We start from the raw sequence: 7,027 nt of genomic DNA on the forward strand, positions 1-7,027 counted from the left end.
TGTGGAGATTCAATAGAAGGAGGAGGCACTCATCAGAGCCCTAGGGGGCTCTGTTAGAGCCTTAGTGGGGCTCTGGCGTGATCATACTTTCCCACCACCCCAAACACGATATAATTGAGGTGAGTAATGGTTCACAAAAGAGAAAATAACAACTAACTCTTTCCTTACAGAAAGTTTTTATGACATTGGACTATAAAGGCAACACAGGGACAGAATGTGCCTATGACTTTACTTTCGTTTACTGTAATCATCCCAACCAAACACAAGTTCTATTGCAATAATAAATACAATTGATTAATATTTTTGGTAACCTTACCTATTTCTTTATCTAATCAATTTTATAACCTCCTTATTGTTTTATTGATAACTTGATGGTAACTTATACTGAAGACCAGGCACAGCAGCTGCCAAAGGCACTGTATTTATAGCGACTAACTTTTTACCCAGCGCTGACCCTGGTTTCAGCAGGCCAAACTATCAGTTACTATAGATTAAACCTATACGTTATATGATTAAGATTACCAGCTCGCAGCATCACAGACCGTTTTAGTTTTTTATATCTCACCCTGCATTCGTCCAGAGATTACGTTTTACCTTTCAGTGACCATTTCCTGCACTGGCCAGGCAAATATCAGGTGAAACGCAAGTCCCTTTGGTTCAGGGGGTGTATGTGAGGCCCTGACAAAGAGCGTGTTCTTTTTAGGTCGAACACAAACTGCCCTCCTGCAATCTATTATACGGTATTTGCTGGGCTGTTCTTCAAAAGTCAAACCATTCAAGGTAGTCAAATATTGCACGGTGGGGCATTTGTGGTTGTTCTTGAACTAATGAACTGTGCCCAGTCGCTTCATCTCTTCCTATGGGTCTAATGTGTCAATTGCTGAGTCATGCTCATTCACTTAAAGGTGTCTTGATTGCAGGGCACAGTAACCCAGCCTGTATCAACCTTTGCGAGTTTCCTTTTAGTCTATAATTCCTAGATAATTATGCTTTATTTGCAGGATCTACGTACTCACTTCTACAACTCCGGAAGTTTGAGGCCTATCAGCTTAGCCTGACACTACTGCAAGCTTATCACATCATCACACTACCCTCAGGATGTCCAATAACTTCTTCACAGACTAGAGTCTCTTGTCTGGGCCAATCCTTTCCCTGGTACAGTTCTTGTTAGTCAGCTCAGGTGATAACTAGGGGTTCTTCATGACTAAACCCATTTGTTCTGTTTACACCTTTTACCTTTGGCACAAGGCAGATCGCTTTGTGTCTCTCAGGTTCCCACCTTCCTCTAAATTGAAAAGCACCGCTTAAATCGATCAGTTATCATGTGACTGTTCCATGTCAGCTGTTGACAATCCATTACTGACTGGCTTGGCACCCATGATATTACAGGAAGGCTATAGTAAACACAGAGCATTACAATTGTCCTAGTTAATGGGAACCATTCAAGATTTCCAAGCCACCATTAATGCCAACTTTGGCATAGTAGCTGATGGGCAAGGCAAGATGGCTACAGTTAAAGTACTGAGGAAACAGGTATGTTCAGAGCCTATTTCGGCATCCCAGGACGGTGCGCGGGCCAGGCTATGTTCCCCAGGCTAAAGACAAATCCGGACTAGAGTACCCTGGGTCAGAATGGCGTTCCAGGTTAGATCAAGGCCCTGAGCCAATTTAAGATCTTTTCTAGAAGGCGTTAGAGTAGTACTTTAATTAGACAGCTGCAGGAATCACGCGGAAAAATTACCGCGACCCGCCCTTATTCCGGGAAGCGGCTGCGAATCTCCTGCAGGTCTTCCCTGGTCGCCACCCCAGCCCCACAAGCTGTCTGTCTAGTCTGTCTTCCCCGACGAAACTATTTTCATGAATTGTTTTTAATTCATATCCTGGGGGGAAGTTGGAAAGGAAAAGAAAATTTACGTATCTATGCCTAGTAATATGGCTGTTCAAGCTAATGGAAGAGCTCTATGTAGAATTTCTGCATGGTCGAATTGCCTGCAACGCAAGGATTTCATTTAGCTTTTCGTTATAGTGAGTCCCTGCATCCTGCACCTTTATGAGACCATGCCATGTAATGTAGAGTCATAGCTATGAATATTACTGTCAATTCCTAGGGGTTATACATACTGTCATGTTCATATGATGTTTAGCATAATCTTTATCCCCCGATGAGGCAGAAGATTTGAGTTTTATGGGAGTCGGGGCTAGTAGGCCATTAGGTCTGAATCCTGTTTATCAAGTGCCAGGATTTCACCCAAATTTCATATTCCGGAGCTCCATTGATTCACAGGTTAAACAAAGCATTCCCAGTCTCGGACACTGACGGGCTTAGTCTACACTAGAAGATTAGAGTGACCCGCTTACATTGCTCAGGGTCGCTGAAAAATCCTATCCAGGCAGGGTTTTACAGACCTAGTCTATTCTTCTGTGACCTAGGTACTGCCTCTCAGGGGGGGGAATTTACTACAGCGCATGGGAGAACCTTGCAGACCTGCATCCTGTGGATTTTTTAGTGTAAGATTACCAAACTGTCTGTGTCTCAGAGAACAGAATGGTGACCTAGGTGCCCGTGCCCAGGCCCCTGCTCAGTATAGTTTGTTTGACTTGTTTTTAAGGTGGGTATGCCCAGTGATCCAGGGAGGGAAGAGGGTGAGAATCCAGTCCTGTATTGCCTGGGGGAAATTTCCTTTCCCAACTCATCAATGTAGTGAAATTCAGTTTACCCTGAACCAATGCAGACACGCCGCCTCAACATCAGAAAGAGATTTCTATGTACCTCGACACTGCTCCACTCCATCCAGTGTCCATCTTCCTGCTGTGGCCAGTCTCCTTGACTGATCTCGAGAAGGTTGGAGCATGAAAAACAGAACCCACCTGAATAATCTCCTCTTGTGTGTCTAAAGAGAAAATTATTGCGCTGCGATACGCACTCTCTAGCACGGGAGCCCGAGCTGAAGCACTGAGCAGCAATAAGAGAGATGATTGTAACAGCCATAGTCTTAATGACGAGCTACAAGCGTTACATGAGAGTTGAGGTCACATGAGCAGTAAGCGTTTCCCCTATGGAGAATAGACCTGACCAGTCGGATTGTGATTCACAGGTTGCCTAGGCTAAGGGGCTATTCGACACATCAATCTTGGCCTCACTACTCCATCCAAACCCAGGAGCCGTCGTACCAGGTTGATTTTTCTGGTTTACTCTATCAGTAGTGGGCTGTTTTTAGAAAGGTCCCAGAACGGACCATAAACTCAGTGGATCAATGAAGCGATTGCCACAACTGTTTTACATGTACTTTGTTAGCTGACACCGCACTTTATGTATTTGATGCAAGCGGCAGTCCGTAAAGGTATAGGGTAACCATTTCTAAAATGAACCCAATCAGGTTAACCCTAACGTCTATTAAGCAGGTAAGCACGTAAATTTTAAGCACTTTTGAAATCTTGTTAGGACACTCTTTTGTGAGCTTTCTGGCACTCACTATCTTTGAACAGCTGGCACCTCCCAAAGCCTCTTTTCAAATGACTTAGGTCTGGAGCCTCAAAGGTATTTGCTTGCTAATTTCCATTGACATTCTCCCATTGAAGGTAAGAGGAAGGTGAGCATGCTAGCATGGGAAACCTGTTCAATTCGCTGCATCTGCCTTGATTTCCTCTAAATCTTGGGGCAAGTCCACTTAGCCTCTCTTGCTTAGTTCCTTTTGATGCAGATAATATTGGTTCCTGATCGGGGTTGTTGTGGGAGCGGAATCGGTGCGAAGTGCTGAGTCTTATGATAGTGGTTATAAGATATATAGGCTTACTTTAATAATATGGGTTAGTAGTGGAAACTGAACGAGAATGTCGTATCTATTGGACAAATGGCTTGGCTTGACAAACTCTCCTTTTAAGATATTGCACTTGCCTATTATATATGATTCTCCATGCAAAATCATTGCCAGTAAAGGCATGTTGTTTCTCGTTCAGTTGTATACGTTTTTGCTGCATTTGCTTTATACAAAAATTCCACACAATTTGTTGTGGACGTAACATAGATATGTTGGCATGTTTCCCTGGTCTCTTTGCCAGTTTCTGTTATGAAGTATCCTGAAGAAAACAGATGCACCTGGTTGAAAGTTAGGATTTTACATCCTAAGCAGGGATGGGATGCTAATGTAGCTTTAATTGAAATAATATTGATGTTAAGGACAGAGAGAATATTACATATTGGTCTTTTTGAAATATGTTTTTGTTTAATTGCTGGAAAATTAAAACCTATCAAAATATCAGACAGTTTTTCATGGGTAAAAACATTCCATTGTTACAAATAGTGGTGGAGTCTTGTGCTTGTTTTTGTGTGTGTGGATTTTTTTTTTCTCTTAAGAAACGACAATGAAAAGTACAAAAATGTATTGATTACACCTTGCTTGTGTTGGCCCTGTAAATAAAGAAGGGACTCTGGCTGTATGTGCTGTGGGGATGCCAACGTGTCGGTAGCTGTGAAAAGGATGGATGCAAGAGTTGAAATGGGGCCTGGCTTACGCAGCCAACCCCTAGCTGAAATATATCCTCCCTTATTTTACACTAGCATTGGGGGTTTACCTCTTGCCACAAACACTTTTGGTTCTTAAGGCTTCCGTTCACCAGCCTTGATTTTACAAAATGGAGAGTATGGTTATGTCCAACATAGAGCACAGTATCAGACCTGTCTTCATGGGCAGCCAAGGGATGACTGCTTCGTGGATTAGAGGCAGTTATAGGCGTTTCGGCTCCATTTCTAGATATGTTGAACTAAAAATGTTGAGTTGGCTCAAGCTGCAGCGTCCGTCCAACTAAACCTTTCCCCCCACCATTCTGCCCCACCCCACAGCCTCCCTCTCCTCCATTGCCTTATTTTCAAAATGCCATGTTCCTCTTGACTAATTATTACAGTCTCAAACATATGGAACTTCCAGGCTTTTTTATGTAATTACTTTTGCAATCAAATTGGGCTTCGGGCTCCCATGTTATGACAAAGAGATCAAGTGATTTGAAATGGAGCTCGTCCATTCCTTGATTATTTTTGACCTGCAACTTTTGGCAAATAAAAGTAGTTTGATTATGTCAGATCAGGAGCAAAATGCCAGTTTTAAAATGACCCATATCTTTGGTGAAATGTGGTTTTACTATTGTTTGCAATATTTTGGTATGTCATGTTACAGTGTAATGAAATTCTACATTATGGAGCCCGATTTCTCAACACTGTGCCTGATCTTCAGAAGGTCTGCAGCTACCACGTTCCCTCCAGAAGTCAATGGGGGAGTGCAACACTCAGCCCCTTTTGCAATTCAGACCACTTGTTTACCTACTATTTTGGTCAAGATGACTAATTCAGACGGGGACGTTTTAAGGACAAAGAGCAGGAGGTGTTCCACTATCCTAGGGAACTAATACCATCTGGCATCTTTGAAAATCTCCCCAGCTTTCAGGTACTAACTTCAGCGGCAACTAGTTTGAAAGTTTAGCTCCTTACTGTATAGCTCATTACAAACAATTGCTTCCTGAACACAGCAAAGGGCTGTTTGTGAAGGCTCTGGTTCACATATGTGAACTGTTGGCCTACACCAAGCCACGTCCCCTGGATAAATGCTCCACACTTGAGGAGAGGCCGCCACATCTAGGAGGGTACTTTTGTGGTAATCCACGTTCAGTTTACTCCAGTACAGAAGCATCCCCAACTGTTTCTAGTTTAGTTTGAGAACCCCGCTTGTGGATTTGGTGCAATGGAGGGTTGGGCACTGCAGGTAAAAATGTTTCAAAAAGCCCTAAGTTGATTTAGCTTGACTTACTGGAATAATGATTAGACTACACTAGATGAGGAACCAGGGATTTCACTGAATTTCTGCCCTTTCAGGGAAAAAAATTTATTCCGACTCCGCGTGGAATGAAACATTGAATATTCAAATTCCCAAGACACACCATTATTTGAAAACATTTATTTTGGAGTTGAGTCACCCATTTTTATTGTATTGTATATCATTTTATTGTAATCTATTTCTGTGACAGAAAACATAACATTAACAAACATTAACAGGATCTAATAAGAAATAATAAAGTATAAACTAATAAATATAAACTAATAAAAGTAAAAATACAAGATAATGCAATAAATAAAAAATAATATTTGTAAAATAAAAATGTCATTTTGAAAAGGATAAATCCAAAAAACGTTACCATTTCTGAAAAGTCAGAACGTAGGATTGAAAGGAACGTTGACCTTATCAAACTGATTCATTTTCCATTTTTTTTCTTTTCCCTATAAAAAAAAATAAAAAAAAAATTTCATCAAGTCTGACATGACCATAGAATCTTTCAGTTTGAGACTAATCAATTGTATATTTTCTGATGGTAAGAACCATTCACGAGTGGAATTTTTAACCAGCCCTATGCACAAACCCGCAAGATGGCGTCCCTTGTCCAGAAATGCTTACAAGAGCGACAGACGGAGCTCTGGAGGAAGACAAGAGCTAGATGTAATGATATTCGAGCTTGCTTGTTACTGTGGAATTGTAGCACTTAGTTTTGCGGGGCAAAATGGGGCACAAGCTATAGAACAAAAGTGTGTGAGCAACGCAGTCTGCAGATATTATTTACAGTTTACAGGTAGGGATATGAATTGGATCTGGCCAGGGATAACCGTTTTTCAAACTAAATGGAGAGCCAAAATATGCCAAACTTGCATATCCCCTTACTTAAGGATCGTATTATAGACAGCTGCAATCCACAGGGCCCTGGGCTGGAACCCGGAGTAGAGGGCGGGTCTGGGTTCCCCCCAAACCTCTCAACTCCTGGTCAGACACAGGAGGAGCTGACCCAGACTGTGGGTTCCACAAGAGGGGAAGATCACTGAGGTGAACAAATCTGCCAATAAGTGCAGGACCCACCAAGGTAGAGGAGGAACTTTGTCACAATAGTTACCGTAGGACTTCATAGTAATACTTCATATTTCTAGCTTCAGGTACAAGAATGCTACATGCATACAAATAGGATGAATACACTCAGTAGATTATAAGCTTTG

The sequence above is a fragment of the Chelonoidis abingdonii genome, chromosome 9 (assembly GCF_003597395.2).
Source record: "Chelonoidis abingdonii isolate Lonesome George chromosome 9, CheloAbing_2.0, whole genome shotgun sequence".
NCBI lineage: Eukaryota > Metazoa > Chordata > Testudines > Testudinidae > Chelonoidis > Chelonoidis abingdonii.